This window comes from Ptychodera flava, chromosome 2, assembly GCF_041260155.1.
Source record: "Ptychodera flava strain L36383 chromosome 2, AS_Pfla_20210202, whole genome shotgun sequence".
NCBI classification, from domain to species: domain Eukaryota; kingdom Metazoa; phylum Hemichordata; class Enteropneusta; family Ptychoderidae; genus Ptychodera; species Ptychodera flava.
In genome coordinates this window covers 12,105,387-12,126,990 of record NC_091929.1, presented here as the reverse complement: position 1 = coordinate 12,126,990, position 21,604 = coordinate 12,105,387, and the positions used below count along the sequence as shown (strand labels likewise).

The 21,604-nt window shown below is 35.4% G+C and overlaps 1 protein-coding gene across 1 annotated transcript in view; it reads right to left on the bottom strand.

The window, feature by feature from the left end:
• Window positions 1-21,604, bottom strand: part of LOC139114700 (uncharacterized) — a 426,568-nt gene that overhangs the window by 404,464 nt on the left and 500 nt on the right. The window lies entirely within an intron of this gene.

Here is a 21,604-nt window from a genome sequence, read left to right as displayed (position 1 = left end):
TTTATCAAAGGAACAAAAAATATGATTGTGAGAAATTCGGCGTCGAAAGAAATCATCACACGATCATGTTACGACCTTGAAGAATTTCACTGCCTGTAACAATTATCTTAGACATTACAAAAATGTAGTACAATGGCGGTTCAAATGCTAAAGGTGCGTTTTATGTCCTAGCGACAAATAATTACTTTCCTGCAGCTCTATCGAATGTGAGTCACATAAGTAGTTGCTTGTCAACCATTTCAAAAAGTTAATACACGGTGTCATTTTGAGGAGCATTCATCATATCTCACCAGCCACATACCCACGGAAACTGTATGGCTTCTACATAGCATGTCAATCGTTTCCGTCTTTAACGGCAGCAGTCCGATAAAAGTCTGACGTCAGGCTGCATTAACAAACACCTATTGTGCTGGGCTGGAGAAATGACTAAGGGACTTGAAAATATCGAGGGTATATTTTGGGCACTTGAAAGAATTTGTGGACCTAAAGGAGGGGGACTCGAAACAAAAATCTCATATTTATATGAAATATGTGTTGGGATGTCAATTTAATTTATAACGTTTGGCTAACTTTTGGATGGTTTTGTTTTGTGTATCCACTACAGTTTCTTGTTCTACTCCCTGAAGCATGGTAAAAAGTCAGGCACAGCCTTCTGTCTACAGTTAGCAATTGAATTCAAGTCTCGATTAGGATTCATTTGTCATCAATAACAATGGTTTTGTCAGGGAAAACATTTAATAGTTTACATGTAGACTACCATGAGAAGTGAAATCCTAGTTTTGGCTTAAATTCAAATACCATGTTTTGCAAGCATCTTAACTTTCAAACACCCTATTTGAATCAAGTATATTTGTATCGAATGTTAAACACTTATTAAAGCACAGATATAATTATTTTATTGTAAAAAATATCAATAGTTTTTTTTTTCATAAGCTCCAATGTATATTTCATCAACATTTTCGGTGAAAATAAAAAATAAAATTTCTTGTACACATATGCACTTGTAACCACCTTATTCTGAACAAGTATATTTATATCAATTATCAAATGTCTATAAATGCACATATATTGCTTGTTTAAGAGTGAAAAATATAGTACATAGTTTCCTTGTAGACTACCCTGTATAGAGGATCGACATTATCAATGAAATCAAAATAATCAATTTTAATACTCACATGCACTTTTTACCGGCCACTCAAGAAAAGTACATTTACATGAATTATCAGGCATATATAAATCTAGAGATAAAGTCAAATAGACTCCTCTTTATTACGATTATATATTTTTGACAAACTACTATATCGGCCGCATTTTTACTTCCTTTGAGGGGGGCTTCAAAATTATAGTCAGTCAGAAGGGGATTCGAACGCATTTTTAGTCTAGTGGGGTGGGGGTCATTTGTACAAATCTGATTTGAACAAATCTGAGAACCCTTTTTTGAATCTCCCGGTCGCCATCCTCCAAGAGGTGTCTGTAAATGCCGCCTAATACAATATTTGTACATGCAAGGCATACCAAGAAGCACTGAAGAAATTAACTTATTGCGTTTCTTAGACACTTAATGCTTCTATTTATACCTAGGCCTACAGCTACACGATATTTCCGAGACAAATGAACAGCAACAACAAATGTCGCCATGGCAATGGATATCGTTGACAGACTTGAGACGCAGTCAGTCATCAAACGCAAACAGGTGATACTAATCTGTGTTAGCCTACTAATGTGTGGTATTCTGTCAATGGTGGCAGCGATTTTTTTACTCAGATTGGACTTTCATCCAATGTCAATATCATCTTTGATGTCTTCTGCGTTGTATGTAAGTTTCATATCATCTTTTCGCTTTAACATCCCGCATTGTCTCCAATGAACGCTTTCACATGAAAGATTCATTTCGAAAATGTGAAAATGACAGATATGTAGCAATAAAAAGCGTTAGACAAGAGCTACACGCACTATAGCGAAGACCTTACTTTTTCAAGCGGAAAAAACCCTTGTTAGCTCTACTGGGTCCGACGATTACACAGTCAGCCATACTCTACTACACAAGGACCTCTGATATGAATATAGATGAACATTAAAACAAGTTTACCTCCACAAAGATTCTTTAAAATATAGAGTCATACAGAATTTGAATAGTTTTGTTTAGCTTCGACAACATCACCCTCACAATTTCATGGAAAGTTTACGCTAAAGCCAAGTCCGAGTTGATAGCGCTGACAAACGGTGCATTCATTTATCATATACATTCATTTATCTTGGCAGGAGGCATTGATCGGGGTCATCTTCGGTGTATCGACAAAACGTAGGAGTCAACGATATGTGAGCGGTCTTTTAATTCTTGTTTGTAGAATTATTAAAGGTCTATATTAAAAATACAAGCACTAGTGTTGTTCTTTCAAACAGTTTTATGGGCATGAGCAAGTCCTCATACAATTTCGATTCGAAAGACTGATAATCATGACTTTATTACCAGGAATGTTGATACATTTCATTATTTTTGTTGTCACAATCTAAAACAATGCAACGTTCGTTTGCAAGTTCGTGAGATAAACAGCGTGTGATGATAACGTTTGTATTTTGTTTAATTCTGTCGATAAAGACATCTTTGCTGTTATCGGGATTGTCCATTCCCCTATCAATTCTCTTACTCGTATTAATAATAGTAAGTATAATTGTGTTTGTTTACTGAAAATTAATTTTCACCAGGACGCCGTCGATCATAAAAGCCGACGCACTAGAAACGTAATTCCTTAGTTATATGGAAGGGGTAGGACCCCAGTTCGTTATTTGTACGTCAAAATCGAAAAAGGATTAAAATCAAACCGCGAAATCATAAGACATACGATAATTTAATTGCAACGCATGAAAACAGAACAGAGAGAGAAACCAAAACTCGACAGAAGAGAACGAATGACAATACAGACACGGGACACATATGAAATGTGTCTTCAAGAGGTTTTTTACCTGACTTATTGGCAAAATGGTTTGAGTTTCCGAAAAACATAGATTTGCAAAAGATCTTGTCTTGTCTTGAATGCACTGTTACTGGACACGACAGGAGAATTGTAGAATCAGTTGAGCACAACAAAGAAGATATAAAGTAGTTTGAGTTGATACCGAAAGAGTAAATTGCTAAGCAACGGTTGCTAAGGGTAATTTCCAAAATCAATCAAAATGCAAAGTTTTCATGGTTTTCTTTGCATAATAAAGATTTATAGAACCATACAATTCCAAAAGACACAGGTTTGACGCGCGATTGACCAGTGACGTCACTCATATATAAATTTTCACAGCTTGATTTTAAAACGTTTCAGCTCCTACAAATTTGCACCAAATTTTCCAAAATTTCACAATGTAACACATGAGATACCTGTTTAGAGCCCTAGCATGGATTAGGTTATATTTTTTGTCAAAAATTTGTTACTTAAGTACTACTCATCTAATAGCTTTATATATTTTGTCAACAGGTTCCTAGGGGTTATTTATGTATTTAAAAAAAATGAAATCTACAATTCCGTATTTTGGGGCAATTATTGCCATTTTTACTGAAAAATGGTTTCTCAAAAACTGCTTTTTTGATAGCTTTGACATTTGATATACAGGTTCCCGGGGATTATCTCAATTTAATGTATTAAAATTGTTATAAGATCATCACATTTGTATTTTCTGGCAATATTCGCAATTTTTGGTCAAAATATATGTTTCTCGATAAACTACTCACCTGTTACCTTCGGTTATCATGTTCATGTTCATGGACGCTAACGTACTGATAGCGTAAGATATTAATTTTCTTTGCGCAAATTAGGCCAATTGCGAAATACAAAATGACCTCATTTTCAAAATTATGCGTCCGTTCCCCCGGAATTAGGTATATAACAAAGTACATTTCTTTTAAAGAAAGTTGAAACACTGATGATTCAAAATCATATGATGCATGATCGTTATTAAACTAAATAGTCCTCGCGTCTTTGGCGGGTAATAATCGGGCTTGTTGGCCTCGAAGAATGATAGTAAAGAGCGTGTAGGGATATTGATGGCGGACTTTGTGCGTCTCATTGTGACCATCTCTTGTTTGCCGTCAGCATTATAATAAATGAACGAAGTAGAAACTGTTCGTTAATCTTACTAACAAAAACAGCTTGCTTAGCGTAAAACGGAAATAGAGATCACGCATTGGTGTTCCGAACGTGTGATTTAAAGTGCGTGAAATAATGCATTTTATATGTTGGACAGTACAATTTTTAAAGGGTCTTGAGAGAATCAAATATAAATGTTTACCGATATGGGTTTTCAACGAAAGTAAAAGAATGGGATTTCATACAGAGGTTGATTTGCATAACTGAGGACACAAAGAGAAGCAGCATTAAAAATACAGAACGGAAACTAGTAAAACGAAGAAAAATATACAATGCAACATAATGTAGATAACATTCATATTCCGATAGCATACTTAATCGTGAAACTGTTATCTGCTTAAGAGGGTGTGACATCAGGCAGTATGATGGAGCCTGCCGTTACCCCACACACTACAAGAGTGAAATACCGAGGATTTTTGCATGAATTCTGATTGTTTTCATATTAGCGTTTTGTTTAATATGCGATCCCTTTTTGACGAGCAGATTACGCAAAAATCACATTAAAGTGTTTTATCATAGCTCATTTCCGTCCCGCTATGCATTTTCCTCGTAAATTTTATAAGTCGAACAAAAAGTTGATAGTGAGAACTTAGTCGTCGACAGAAATCATCACACAGTGACTGTAAAACAATGTAGTACAATGGATTCAAATACCAAAATGTGTTTAATGCCCTGTCAAATGTGAGCCACATTAAAAAATTTTAAGTAGTTGCTTGTCGACATTTCGAAACGTTAATAAATAGTGTCATTTTTAGAAGCAAAATATCATACCTCGCCAACAATACTACCGAAGAAACTGTGAGACTTTTACGTAGCATGTCGTTCGTTTCTGTCTTTAACGGTAACAGCCGGATAAAGGTCGGACGTTTAGACAATATTCGTACATGCATATTGTTCCTAATGTTTCTTTTAGACTTCCTCGTGTACATTCATTATTTTGCATCAAACTTGGTATCATCACAGCCTTAGTCGAAGCAATTAATACAGATTTTAATGCCACGTTGTCGAATGTGTCAACGGTGAAGGTACGTAATGAAAATGATGATCGGCAGTTACCTTACTCTCTAAGGTGGTTACTTATATAGTGACCGTAATAAAATTGATAAAACCAAGAAATCTCCCATCATACTTATAAGGTGAATAGAATAATTAAAATGTTTATTTTGAGATGAGGCATGAATTGCCCAATAATCTTGATTTTATATACATTTACGTCACAACATCTGTTCATTCCGAAGCATTCAATCTATAATTGATGTATCTATCTTACTGGGTTACTTGTTAAAAATTTGCATTGTCTGTAGACAGGCAATACTTTTTTGTAGATAATTGATTACTTTGTTGAAATATCAAAGGCGATCACGGTAATTATATGTATATGTATGTATGTATGTATGTATGTATGTATGTATGTATGTATGTATGTATGTATGTATGTATGTATGTATGTATGTATGTATGTATGTATCAGTGTGCGAAATTAACGTCGGTCCGACGGTCCGAGACCGACAGATTTCTCGTCGGACCGAATGTTTTTAGCAACATGTCGGTCCTTATGACCGACTGAAATTTGGAATAAATGATGAAAATTTCTCCGTCAAGACCTCAAACAGATGCAGATGATGACTGACTTTGAATCATGTGATTCAGACTTGAATGTCATGCACCTATCAATGTTTTCCACCGTGGGAGTGCGGGGCAACAGGGGATATTGATCTCACCTCGTGTCCTGGTAGTGGGGAATTCGATCTATGGTACGCCAGACCGGGGGGGGGGGGTTGACAATGTCGCAACATAGTAATTTTTGTCTTGCGACTTTTACATTTACGAAGAGTCTAATCCCTCCGATCGACACGCATAGCTGATAACAGCTGCAGAGCAGCTGATTACATTCAGATCAGTATGAATTACGTCCGTGCAGATTCTGGCAATAGAATGGATTGATTTTGGTGCAACAATGCGATACAATATTATAATAATACTCGCCTAGTGAGTGTAACCCTGGTAATGTTAGCATATCTGTGTCATATGACAACAACAACCAGTATCACTTCACTAGTTCCACACTTTAAGTGCATGTTCGGAATTTACATGTACACAAATGTACATACATAATACAGCCTGTCAAACTGACTCCGTTTACTTTGCTTTGATTTTCCATTGAAGCGTTCAAAACATAAACGGTTCATAGAAAGAGTTGAAGAAAAAAATCTACTACGAGAACAATGCTGTTGACTAAACATATTTGTTTTTTAACATGGAGGTATTTTTTACCTCTATGGTTTTGAACTACGCCTGATACAAGGACTAGATGTTAAACGACAGCCCAATTGTGCTACTTGCAGTCGACAGTCAAGTAATACGTTTCGCTGCGTTTGTTTGTGGACCGCTAGAACATCTTGCTCGCTCGTTGGTCTTTAACCAAAGTTCACGAGGCCGACTGTTACCACGATATATCGTGATAACAAGTGTACATTTTATAATAAAGAGCGGCCTTATCATAACAGTTTTGTCGAGTTGCACGATCCGTCGTGTATACTCTCAGAGGCCGAGAGTAGGGTTGTAAATTGTTTCCATGTAAAACCCACCGTTTTACGACAGGCAGGCCAAACTCACCGTCATACTGGACTGTAGGCCTAAATGTCGCAAATGAGCCTGTATTCCCCGGCCCTGGTTTTTTGACATCATTTATGGTCCGACATGGCCAGAGAAATGTCAAATACTCCTGAATGAATGATTCATGATCATTCACTTACACCATTCTGTAATCTATGTGAACAATAGTCTTTGTGAGTGAATACTTGCTGACTCTATTGATCAAAGAACATGAAAAATTAAATATTACAACATTCACCAGCATAGTATTGGTGGAGAAGTTGACTTTAATGGTCGTTAACAAGTGCATTTCTTGAGGACCGGCAGTTTTCTGTAAGGACCTGAAGTTTTGGCTTGGTGCAGGTCCTTATGACTGAAGCTATTTTCTCTTAATTTCGCACACTGATAGATAGATAGATAGATAGATAGGTAGGTAGGTAGGTAGGTAGGTAGGTAGGTAGGTAGGTAGGTAGGTAGGTAGCAAAAGAAATACACGCACTGCATGAATGAAAACCCTATAAATCTTACAATATTAGTCGCGGTTAGAGGCTTACTGACTACGCATGCGCATATTCATAATATACTATGCGAGTAACCGGAAGTGTACCCTTCTTTAGTGGGCGCCGCCATGTTTTTTTGAGTGCTCGTAAATAAACAAATTCGAAACGTGCTCGCTATTATTTTATAACATGCCATTAATGAAATATTTCTTTTTTATTAGCGAGTAATTATTATTATCCAACCTGTCGCTGATACAAAAAATCGTTACTATCACGCCTAAAAAAATAGAAGTGAGAAAACTGTCATGCATATGAACAAGAACATTCGCAAAGAATGCTGGGATTGAATCTTAGAAAGGCGCCCTCTGTGTCAGTAACTATGTGCAAAATTTGCCCTTTTTAGAAGTAATGCTGGTTTTCAGCTTACAAGATCGGAAGTTGGGCGGTACAGTTACTATTGCAAAGCTTATTATGGCACAATACGTCCCTTGTTACACAATACGTAGTAATCATGGTAAACATTGCCAATTTATTTCAAACTTTTTTACACATAACAGAAAATCTATACCTACAGGGTCTGACATCGTGTACGTGAACTGTCATCTGAGAGGGTTAACCGGTCATACTTGTACAAACGTATATAGAAAGTAACAATTAATTAATTCTATTTTATCCTTTACGATTACTGATCATGAATCGATACAAATAACATTTTTAATCTCAACGCCTGGCGCAACACCAAGGGCTGAGCCCTATATAATATTAGCATGAATAATTGTCTGTATTGTAGCTGAATAGTGCATATACAGATGAATACATATAAGAGAGTTTATTTCCCCGAGACAACGTAATATTTTGTTGGATGCAAATGTAATTGTGAGGGAAAAAACTCCATTTTTGACGAACTAAAATTTCTAATTCCGACAGTGCAATTTTAATATTAGTGGGTGCAACTCTTATTACGAGCCAAAAACTCTAATTCCTGTGGACGCAACTCAAATTTAGCATACAAAACTCTCTATTTTTTTGCGGCCACAACTCTAACGTACTTTGCCTAATTTTGTTTTCAAGTTAGCATTTTTAATTCTTTAAAAAGATACTATTCTTTTGAGTATATTTTAATAGTTTGTAAGAAGTTAATGCTTTACAACGATTAATATATATATCTTAAAGTAATCTTCCCTTTTGCATTTTACAAGAGTACGTTTAAAATACTGAAAAACAAAATTTATTTCTGAAGACTGACCATTTAATCCGTGACGACTTTTTTTCCCTAATACTCAAGTTATTTGTTTCAGAGGAGAAAAAATTTAATTTTCAAAAGCCAGCTTTACTTTGCCGAGACTAAAATTTCAATATTTTGCACAAATATTTTTCTTCCCGAAGTAAATTTCTAATACTCTGAAGAAAACTGTTGGTTTTCGTTGTAAAAAAAATTATGTTTCATTTTATGTAGGACCGGTATTTTTGCCTCAGTGAAAATTTTCTTTTTCATCTAGTAAACTTCAATCTAATTTCTACTCGCACAACTTCATTAATGGCGAGTAGAAAGGGTTCTATCTAAATCTAACACAGTATGTGAGGGCGCAATTTCAAGTTTCAGCGTGCAAACTTTTATTTGAGAAAACAAAAATATTTCGAGACAGCAAAATACTTTTTTCTTCGCGGCGGAAGTGAAGTTATCCCACAATTCCCATACAAGAGGACGTTGCAAAGAGTACAGAAACTGCACAAGTAGATGAGATGGCTGTGCTGCACTGAGCCGTTTCTGTTTTTCCTGGAGGTCACGTCCATTACCTGCGTGCTTATTTTGACCGACTGGAAAATTGTCAAATCCGCAGTCACGCATTGTTCGATACACGGCAGCCGCTGTGTGCTATGCATAAAAATGGGAAATGCGCAGCATACCACACGGTGGCCGCCGTTTATTTTAGCTGTGGTGTTTTCGGACGGGATTTCTGCCTTTTAACGGGCTGGTTTTGACTTTTACGTTTCGGGGGGGGGGGGGGGGGTTAAAAACGTGAAAGTCAAAATCAGTCCGTAAAAGCCAGAAATCCCGTCCGAAAACACCACAGCCATGGACCCACAGCTACCGTGTATTTAGCCACGCGCGACTGTGGTCAGATCTGGTGCGCTGCGTTCGGTTTCAGTCAAAGACTCTATCAATTACGAATCTAGCTTCTCCTTGACTATCACACAGCAGAACGGAGGGGATACATAACAACACAGTAAGTGATAAAGGAATCCATTTCAGTCCCGGCGCACTGCGTCGGCCGTCAGGACGAATCACTCGAACACATGTTTAAAACCCTTCTTAGGGGACTCAGGTCAAATAAGCAGGGTCAAAGCACTATCGATTAACCCGTGTCTCTCCATGTATGCCACACAAAATAGCAATGATCTACTCATTCGAATGTAAAAAATGTGAAAGAGACTCCCAACCTTACTATCCAAAATGTTTTTGTATTGAGTTTGTGTTTGATTCGTTTCGGATATGTGTCCCTACATTCTTATCGGATTGTTTGTGTGAATAAAATGTTTGTTTCGTTCCGGATATATGTAGGGAAGTTTGGATTAGTGTGTACGATAATGTTTTGTTTGTGTGGGGAAAGGTCATGGCGAGACGCAGCCGGACCTATGGTGTTTCGAAACCCGAGTGTGGTTTCTCATCAGTCGCAGTGTCGATTCTTTCCTCAGTTTGTGTTTGTGATTTTTTTTAGTGAATTCAGTGTTACTGTTCTTCAAGTAGCGAAGCCAGTACATTAATGTTTGGATCGCGTTGTAAATCTGTTTAGCGATCTGCATATTTATGAATGTTGCGTTATTATTTTTCACATTCGTGTAGGCAATGTTTTGTGTTGACTATGACGATGCCTCGGCCCTTGTCGAGGGGTTTCGTTGTAATTTGTGTAATGTTTGTGAGATTATTTATCGCGACATAAACATTTATCACGACATGTTTCGTTTCTTTTCATGAATAGGTATATATGAAAGTGCAAGTTTAGTTGCTTCAAGATAACTTTCAGGTTTCGTGATTTCTGTTGTTTCGGGGAGTTGATTTTGTTTTTCCTTGGAATTGGTGTTGTTGCCATTTATTGTGTCTCATGATGTAGTCTTGTTTTTCGACTGTACTTGTTGCCATCATGAAGTAGTTGTTTTCTATTTGGTTTTGTTGGTGTCGGAAAAAATTTTAGGCTTTTGCCTAGCGCCATTATATTGGTGTTTGTTAGTTTGTGCACCGATAGGTTTTTGATGAATTTCATCTTGTTGAGAAGATGGTCGATTTTATCGTAGCACTAACAACGGTACAGACCTGATGTGAGAAGTTGCCTTCATTTCCTTTATAACCATCCCGCTCAAATGGCAAATCAACGTTTTGACCTGTTTGCGTGCCCGTTTCCCTGCGTGCGATGTTGTATGTTCACGGCTTTATACGGGCTGGAGGCCGTATGACGTCGGGAAGACAGGGGCTAGCGTGCCTTAACACTGATGAAGTCAGTCATGGTTGTCTCGGAGACACTGAGTCATCAAACTTGGGTCTTGCACTTGATATAGTTTAACTTGCGTTAAAATGAATTTTGCGCTTGTCGGAAAAAATGTGTTACTCTGACGCGCTAGAAAGAGTTTGCTGTGCATTATAGCTAATTGCGTCCTCACATGAAATATTTCTCGTTATAACTAAATGGCGCTCTAAAAAACAGCAAGTTTGACTTTCCAACCTTCCTGTTTTCTTCCTTCTCAGTTCAGTTTTAAAAAATGCTTAAATCATACTCATATGTAGAAAATATATCTTAAAGGAATTGATTTTGTTGTCTTCAGAAAATAATTTAGCTCCATTTAGAAAAACAAAATATTCAATATATTTCGTTTTGCTGCTCTGAGAAAATCTTTTTTCCATAAAGAAATTTTACTCTTTGAAAATAAGACTTTTGTATAAAGAATTTAATTTAAGTTTCTGCTCTAAAGACATAAGTTTATATCATTCAGTTTAGTAACACAGTTCGCGCTCAGCGAAATCTTAAACGAGTTTTGAGTTGGTACTCTTGAACTAATTTTACTTCTGTTTTACATATTTGAATAAAAAATACTTTTGAGAAACAAATATTTTTTTTAAAAGTTAAAGTATTTTTTGAAAGTTTTTACCAAATAAAAATAAAGTTTCCCCGTACAGTATTAAAAGTTTGCTATGGAGAAATATAATCTCTCACAACTATTAGATATATTGTCAAGAAAAATAAGAGTCTATATTTAAAAGTAAGGATTTTCGTAACGTGTAAGGGAGTTGGTACTCTTGAACAATTTTACTTCTGTTCTACAAAATAAAAATACTTGTGAGAAACGTTTCATTTAATATTAAAGTTTAATTTATTCTTAAAAAGATAAAGTTTTTGTTAAAAGATTTGTAAAGCATTTTACTCTAAAAGAAAGTTTCCCGTTCAAAGTTTAAAATTTTGCGGTGGAGAAACGAATCTCTTACAAAAACCAAGGATATTTTCAAGAAAAATTAGAGTTAAATAATAAGTTAATAAGTTAAGTAATAAATTTCCGTGACGTGTACAGGAGTTAGTACTCTTGAACAATTTTTACTTCTGTTTTACAAAATAAAAAAAAATACTTTTGAGAAATAAATAGTTTGTTTAAAGTTATTTTTAAAGTTAAAACATTTTTGCTCAAAGTGTTGTAAAACATTTTACTGAAAAATAAAGTTTCCCATACAAAATTAAAAGTTTGCGGTGGAGAAATAAAATCTCTTACAAATATTAAAAATATTTTCAAGGAAAAATAGAGTTTATATTCAAAAGTAATAAAGTTTCGTGGCGTGTAGGGGCCACCGTAAGCAACACATTAGTCTGATTTTTTTGTATTATTGCATTTTTGCAGTGATGTATGAATGCCAACTAGCAGTATTATGAGCCTAGATACCCTAAATTACAGATATACTCATTTCCTCCTGTTTGCAGTATATATTCCACAACATCCCTCAGCTGAGAAATTACATGCATATTGTTTCTTGCATATGACTTTTATCTACAGCATGCAAAGCTTGCTCATTATTCAGTTGGGTAGTGGGTTATTGGTAACTCATCCTGTAAATTTTCAGAAGTTCTAAACATGACTACTTGAATTCAAAGTCATTGTAAATCAATCTCAAAGTGTCAATTGCACACAGCTTGTGGAGTGATTTGTGCAATTCAATTTCACTTTTCAGTTGTTGAGATAGTCCATGTTCAAATTTTGAGATACACATCCGTCTAACGTAAAACGTGAATTTTTTCAGTTCAAATCTTAAATTTCACAAATACTCCAAATCGTTTTAAAGGCCTTGACAGAGGTATTTTGAATATAAGAAGATTCTCATCTCTAAAAATGTAAAATTGCAAGTTATAAACTTCAAAGCGATTTAAAAGTATTGCTTTTTTCATTCCCTCGTAAAATCAAAATTTAGTTTAAAATTTAGTAACATTTTACAGATGAGGCTTCTCTATATAAGATGTTAGAAAGAGTTCATGGAATTTACTGACCCAAAACTACACAGAGTAATTTTTTGCTGTGTTTTATTGACAAAAAGGAGAGATAGTTCAGTCAGTTTGCGAGATAACTTCCTGAAAAAAATAATATTTCCACTTTCCAATTTAAATGAATATCCACGAACGTTAATCAAAGTGGGTGAATTGTGCGGCTTGTTGATTTTCGTCATATAGCTGTTTTGCAGCACCAGTGGAAAAACTGTCGCGCCCTCAGCGGCCATATTAAATGACCCATGCATGCAACGGAGTAAATCTGATTTTTCGTCAACACTTTGTTGTATATTTGCCTTTGTTCAGGCATTGCCTTGTTAATTATCGTATTATTTTTTACGGATAAGTACTAGAAAATTACCCTTCAAGGAAATAACGTTGTAGCCGTCACTATAGCAAACTTTTCCATTTTTTGATGGACAATAATGTAACATTCAAGCCACGTAAAATCTGGCATGTCATGTGCAATTTGAAGAGAAAACCAAAATTTCACATATGAAAATTTGATAATGTTGTGTTGGTAGTTAATTTTGTGATTAAGCCAACTTTAAAATATGTTAATGTTCTAACAATATGAATAAGAATATAATTATACAGTGAGGTGTTGTATATGTGTGTTCTAACTGAACGATAAAGTATTTTTCACTTTGCTACTTTTCGCGATATTTTTTATATATTTAAAAACAGATGAACAACTGTTTTTACCTATGCACTTTGAGCAACAACTCGACAACAAGTCGTTTTCGGATATTGTTTGTTTCAGCGAGTTGTGGGGATGGAGCAACACAGCGAACATTAGATGTCATTGTATTGAGTTTCAAATATTATCATGTGTAAACTCATGCGTTTGTCTTGTATGTCTGTTATGTAGGTGTATCTGTGTATGCAGTTCCCTAGGCCTTCATTTATCATAATTACTGTTAAAGTGGATCATCATAATGAGTACTCTGCAGCTGATGCAGCGTCTTCGACAAATTTTGAGATGTCGTTCCAAAGAAAGAAATGGAGAATGACATTGTATTGAGAGGATGAGACTCCAAATTCATACATTATATCTGGAAGAACATGCCCTCTAACATGAACTCTGTGAGCTAAAATTTAAAGTTTAAGATAAAGACAAAGTACGAAGAGAACTTTTCTTGATAACTGATAATAGGTCTGTGCACAAATACACAGTCATGCCATGTGTTGACATCCTAAAAGGAATCATTGATATTTTATGTGCGCGAGATAACATAATTAAGTATTGGAGAGGAAAAGAAAGTTGTGCTAGCAAATCATATCAAAAAAGAAGGATGCTAAAAGTCACGGCCTTTACAAAAATTATCCAAATATGACGAATATATTTTCACTCTCTTTCTCTTTCGCTAGATTTAATGTAGAACTATTAGGGTTTGTTTAGGCAGAATTTTATTGTGTCACGACCAAGAGTTTCTCAAATGTTTGCATCAGGGATTATTTACATAATATTTAGTGCTTGGACAACTTTTTACGTGGCCATCACGCCGACAGGTTAACAAGTATATGCCTGCAGTGTTTCGAAGAAAGTACCTAAAACAAGAGCCATAATAGATTGTTCAGAGTTATTTGTACAGAAACCTGTAACCCCTACAGCTCCAGAATGTACATACTATAGGTCATTACAAATCCCATAATACTTACAAATTTCTAGTGGCAATCAGTCCTTTAGGTATTTTCATATTTGTATCAAGTTTATGGAGTGGCAATAATTCTGACTGCTATATTACAGAGTACAGCGGATTTTTAGATCTAGTACAAGAGGGTAATGATATCATGGCAGACCGTGGCTTTACAATCAGAAAACAACTAACCGAGAGAAAAGCTACTTTGAATATCCCTCCCTCACTCATGAAGTAAATGCACGAAAAGGTAAACGCTTAAGGTTCCAAGACAAGAAATTGACCATTTTAAACTAACAATTCTCTAGTGTTTAATGAGCTCAGAACCCCCCTAAATTGTATATTTTCGGAAAGCCTAGATATAGGGGAACATTTTGGTTACCATAGTGTCACCATTGTTTACATAACTATCATGTGACAGGTAATTTGCATAACCTTTCAAAAAACGGTTTTCCCTATGTTTTGTTTCAATGCTTTGAGATATGTGGCTGAAATTCATGTGAGTGCAAGCTATCCTACAGGTCTTCAAAAGTGTGTCTCAGAATTTTTCTAAACCTTCTCAAACATTTTTTATGCCAGAAAAACTTCCAGAGCAGTGAATTTTACCATAGTTGATTTCTTTAAAATTGTGCTCCAAAAAAACTAAGCAAGATATAAAAAATCTGAGACAAACTTTGAAAGAGCATTGTGACAGCTTGCATTCCAGCAAGTTTGAGTCAGATATTTTGAAGTATTGAGACAAAACATAGGGAAAACCGACTTTTGAAAGGTTATGCAAATTATCTTGTCACGTGATAGTTATGTAAACAATGGTGACACTGTGGTTACCAAAATGTTCCCATATATGTAGGCTTTCAGAAAATGTATACTTTACGGGGGTTCTGAGTTTATTAACCGTTAGAGAATTGTTAGATTAAAAAGGTCACATTTCTTGTCTTGGAACCTTAAGCCAAGCACAAGTGATAAAAACAAAAAGTATAGCAAAGTTAAGAATCCTCTTAAAAAATTGCTATCGGTCCACTTAAACAATTCCGCCTTCTAAATCAGATAATGCCCTTAACTTTGAAGTCCCTGAACAACCAAACGTTGACACTTGCAGCTTTTATATTTAATTCCCAAAAATAAAGAAATCTAAACATTTCAAACTAAATAAGAGTATCATTATTATGTTTTTGTCACATTTGTTTCATTTTATCTATGAAAATCAACAAAACTTGCAACAAAATGTTGATTGTATTTGGTTAAAAGGTAATTGAGTACATGCCAGCTTTATTTTGGTTTATTTATGAGGGAATCAAGTTTTTGTTCATTGAAGTGTGATGCTACAGCTATACTCGTACTGCTGTTGAGATCCTGGGTTTAATATTCGCAAATTGCATGTATTCATGGTATAGCTATCACTATAATATCAACCTAGCAAGCACTGACTTTGCAATCCATCAGAGTACACTTAACTTGCTTTGAATCTTTGTATTACAGCTGAACTGCAGGTACATCTCTTTGCTCAATGATCTCTTTCCTATGAGCGTGTGAAATGTTTCCATCTTCAGTTTATGCCCGCTTCAATGTACTAGATTCATACAATGCAACTGTATATACACAGTTTTACCAACTCCTGTGTACCGACTGTTTTAATATGTGATCATAATATCTCGGACTTTACTTTAATTGTGACAATTGAATGAAGTTTATACATTTGGTACGACTGCATTGCAAATTCAAAAGGAATCAGTTCTGGAGACCATATCAGAGGTGAATTGGCTGAGAGCCTTTCCATTTGTTGTTTCTGCACCTTCTCTGTCAAAACTACTGCCATCTGAAATATGAAATGCTAAAAATGTTGACTGTTGTAAAATCAGTTTGAAGACTCTTATTTTACTTAGTACTGTCTACTGTTTGTATATGTCTTTATGATTTGTAACATGTACAGTAATCATAAAATTCCCAAACGTTCTCCTTTGCACACTAGTTACTGGATGCATTCCATACAGTTTTTACTATAGCTATAGTCCATTTGTTATGAAATTGACAACAACTTTTGCTGGTAAATATTTTTTCCCTTTATTGTTCACTAATAAAGATTTCTTATTGTTATCTAAGACCTTGGGAATAAGAATAACAAATGAAATAAATTTGATTTTAGCATTTAATAAACTGATATATCTTTGTGTATGATCATTTTTCCAGTAGTTCTTTTCAACATATTTAACATAAAATGAATTTGAAATTTTAACACTCTTTCCCAAACTTTCTGACCTGGATGTACCAGTATACGATCTACAGTACAGCCCTTTCTAGTATACAGAACAAAATCACACCAGTGGTGTTTTGAATTGCTAACTCTCCTTGAATCTGAGAATACCAAGGTGTTGTCACTCTCAATTTTACATCATAACTTTCATCCAAATAACAGTAGTGACTTTTATCAGTTGTATATATTTCTTCTTGTGACATATCCCTATATGTAAATGGACATTTAATTTCTAAAAAACCCTTGTTACAGTATTTGCACTGCAAAATGCCATCAGGAGTATCCCTAAGAAAGGCCAGCAATTATTGATAAATAAGCCACTATCTACAACAAAAGCATTCTGGTGTTAATTCTCATAATCTTTGAAATAGAAATGCCTGCAACCTTTTCAAGATTAATCCATATTCTGTCGCTATATTTCTGAGATTATTCTATCCTAGGAAACTTTTCACTATATAATTATTCTGGTCATGTCAGTGATGAAGAAGTCTGTGAAAGATTAATGCAGTTAGTCTGTCTTTTCGGTAATGAAACCACTCACAGCTTTCACTTTGCCCAAGTGTCAACTCGAAAATGCTCTTGTATTCTGTATCAGATATACTTACAGATGAATATATAAAATGTTCATCGGAGCTTTCTCCGATTGTCTCAAACTATCTGCCATTTGAAAAACAGTTTTAGGTTTAATTTCACAAAAAAATCAATATCACATAAAACAGAAGGAGGTGGTTCAATCACCTCTAGTATACCAGCATGCATGGTTTTACTTTGAAATTGAAAATTGCTATTTCCACTTCTCTGTCTGTCAACAAGGATGTTCAGTCCCAGATGAATAATAACATGGAGTAGGTTCTGTATCTCGTTCATGTATTGATATGTGATGAATGTCTATTTCCGAAATCTGCTGTGGTCTTGAAATCTGGCTAGGAAGATCCCATTCACATGATCTGTCTGTTACTGATTCTGTTGATCACATTGGCACTCGTTGAAGTTATGCATTGAAAACAGTATTGCAACACAGCGCCTACACCTTCCATTATCTCTGAAACACAAAATAGTTAGCTATTAATTGCAAATATTTTGTTGACTAAATAGAATATGACACAAGAAATTCACCCAAAAATCATTCATTACACAATCAGAATGTCATACCAGTTTTGCTATATCCTCAAAAATATGTTTTAGTCTCCTCTATGAAAACAGTCATAAAAACAGTCCATTTGTGTGTAAATTTACTAAAGAAATGAGACAAAATGCTTAAAATTCTCTAATTGACGACTTTTGAGTCAGGGCACTTTTGAAATGCCCTGACTTTTTCGTGAATTTAAGGCTTCATAAACATTAAATTGAGTCAGGGCACATTTTAAATGACCCTGACTGACTTAACTGTAAATCAATCAAAAAGCGTCATTTTGGTCGAGGAAAAGTGACAAACTGAGATTATTGCTAGTGTTTCAGTAATGAAGAAACTACAGACAAACTCACATATTTTCATTCAAATGTGAATATTGTTCATAAGGTTTGAACAATATTGCATTAGATACTATCAAGCACTGATTCTTACTCAAAACATTTCAACAGCTTCGTAAATTTTGAATAAAATTTTAAAGATGGTAAGCAAATATGGTGTAATATTAGACAAATTTCTATAATTCTTGAGAAATTTTGCCAATCCAATTATCCCAATTTAGTTCCAATCGTGTTTTACTTGAATGTCGCTATAGACTCCGCGAAGCCATGATGACTATTTGCATAGTATATAAGGCCAAAAATGATCGTTTCTGGTCGCCGCGCGCGTCACTTCAGAACCTGCGCGTTATGGCTTTTTGAGGTAACATACTCATCAGTACAGCAGCTATCCTTGATATCCCTGTTTGCATGTCCAAACATGCTTAAAAGAAAACGGAAGTATTATGCAGCCACTGATAAAAGACAGTAACCGTTGCATCAACAGTGACAATTAGCATTGTTGGAAATAAAAAAGAAAGGAAAAAAGGGAAAAATGTAAAGACAACCGCATTGCCCCATCATTTTGCTGAATGTCAAGGACCAGAAACAATTTTTGTTTGCCTTAACACAGTTCAGCAAGCACAGTGAAGGAAGGCAATCTCAAATCAGCTAATTAAAAGATGCTATGCATACGCAATGCAATCATAATCGCATCCCCAGGTAGTACATTACGTTTTATATCAAGCAACATCCACGTGGTGTATGGTCGACTATTCTGGCTGTCCTTCGGAATAACATCGGCTTTGACATAATAATAGGAGGACGCCATCTTGGTTTTAACCGAACAACAGGCTGTTAGTCGGCTGCATTTATGAAAGAAAAGACCTTACCCCCAAAAAATTGCTACAAAAGGTTTCTCAACGGTTTTGATAGAGTCAAATGTTCTTAATAACATACTAAACGTCTACCAAAATCTGACCACCGGCAACGCGTCATTTTCAAGATGGCGTCCAAGATGGCCGCCATATACTTAAAATGGCCATAACTACTTAAATATTAAACCTAGACTAGTGATGTCTGTGTCTACCACCATGTTTTAGTGGTTTAGGAATCCAACTATCATATCTAGATTATAGACAAGTGGTCATAAGTCCCATAATTTGCATATTTGTACATGTATTAAAAATATCACTGTCACATTCTTCGTCCGGAACATGTTGCTCATGTGGATTTTCACAATTTCCGAGGTTAGGTAGTAAAGGGAAATTAACTCCACACATCGTTCATATTTGAGTTGTTTGCGTTTTGTGTATGAAAGTATGTATAATATAAGTGTATGTCATGTTTGGCTGCTTTAAGTAAAGTGTTGCTTAGCCATGGCGAGACGTACCCGTAATCTACGAGTCTTGATATTATAATTATTATGGTTTATTAAAACATTATGGTGACCGTCATTAAAAGTGGTCAAATTACTTGAGTTCACAGAATCAATGGACATAAAAGCATGTTAAAACAAAAGGAAAACAGAAAAAAAAAACAAAGCCTTACTACAACAAAAGTCATAAAAGTCGTAAAAAATGAAAACATTAAGAACAGGGAAGATGGATCGTAAAAAGCTGCAGCTAAAATAACTAATAAACTCAGACATACATGAACAAGTAAACCACTATGCAAAAGGGGGACAAACACAGAATAAAAAAAGCAAAAACAACAACAAATTAAAACAAAATTACTCAACCAGTCTGATGCTATACACCACAGGACTGTTATCCCTACGTTTTGTCCTACATTTGAAAGAAACTTTCCCATTGAATCGCGTAGAATACTTGTGGTGGTTTGGAGATGGAACAAGATGGTGAAGTCTGTGATTGTCCTCTAGAATCGATGATGCAAACAACTTGCAAATATTGTTACGCCTAGTGTCAAGAGTGTCAATGTTAACTAACTCAAGAGCCTGGTTATATGAACGGAATGGGTAGATTATACGGAGAGCCCTCTTTTGAACACTCTCCAATGTCGACCTCAATTTGTCTGACAGTCCACCTTGCCAAACAACACTAGAGAATTCGAGGCATGAGCGAACTAAAGATATGTAAATAAGCTTTAGATCCTCGTTGCTGGCACCATATCTGTTCAAGACTCTCATGATGTGAAGGCGTTTTGAAGCTTTCCTTACTATTTCATTGACATGTGAATCCCATTTTAAATTATGGCTTACATTGAGACCTAAGCATTTATAAACATTTACAATTTCTAAGGTCGATTGACCAATTACAAGAGGAGGTAGATTCACATCAGACTTTGAAAAACACAATCTCATTTCTTTGCACTTTTTCGGGTTTAAACTCATATTGTTGTTGGAGGACCACTCATAAATTCTATCAAGATCTGCTTGTAAACAAGACTTGCTGACATCGTTGCAGTGAAAATGTTCAGATATTGTCGTATCGTCCATGAAAATAAAGTGAGAGTTTACAATGGGGACCTGGATGTCATTAATCATCAAAATGAAAAGGATAGGGCCGAGTTTTGTACCTTGTGGTACCCCAGCATTGACATATTGCCAAGCTGAGCATGAATTGTTCAGAACAGTCCTTTGTTTTCTTTCCTTGAGAAAGTGAGCCACCCATTTCACAAGACTTGGGTTGATATTCAAGGTGATCATTTTCGATATTAAAATGTTGTGATCAATTTTGTCGAATGCCTTGCTGAAATCTAAGAAGCAGACTCTAACCATATGACCGGGATTTTCCAGTTGATCAACCCAGGATTGTATCATGTCCACCATTGCAAGTGTCGATGACGATTTCTTGGCACCAGCGTATTGTTTGTTGTCAATCTTTCCTTTTACTTCCAGTTTTATCCATTTTTCAATCAATGATTCAAACTATAGGCATTCCTATGGGTACAAACTGTGCACCACTTCTTGCTGATTTATTTTTGTATTCATATGAAGCTGAGTTCATGCAGACTCTTCATAGTTCAGGATCTAAAAGAGTTGCAAAGTCCTTTAATAATATCTATAGATATATTGATGATCTCATCAGTTTGAACAATCCTGGAATTTCTAATTACCTCCATCACATATATCCAGATGAATTAGAAATTAAAGAAACAACGGAGAGCATGAACTCAGCATCGTATCTTGATCTATTTATTGAAATTAGACACAATGCAATACACACAAGTTGTATGATAAAAGGGATGACTTTAATTTTGAAATCATTAACTTTCCCTACTTGACCAGTAATATTCCGTCGAGTTCAGCTTATGGTGTGTACATTTCACAACTACTGAGATACTGTAGAGCTTGTGATTCATATGGAGATTTTCAAGAGAGACACAGCTTATTAGTCTTAAAGCTGGTGAGACAAGGATTTTCACAAAGTAGGTTGGTTAGATCTTTTAAGAAGTTCTATGGTAGATATGGAGATCTTATATCTAAATATGGCAAATCTGTCACTCAGATGATGAAAGACAGTATTCCCGACTTTGACACAGAACAGTAATTTAG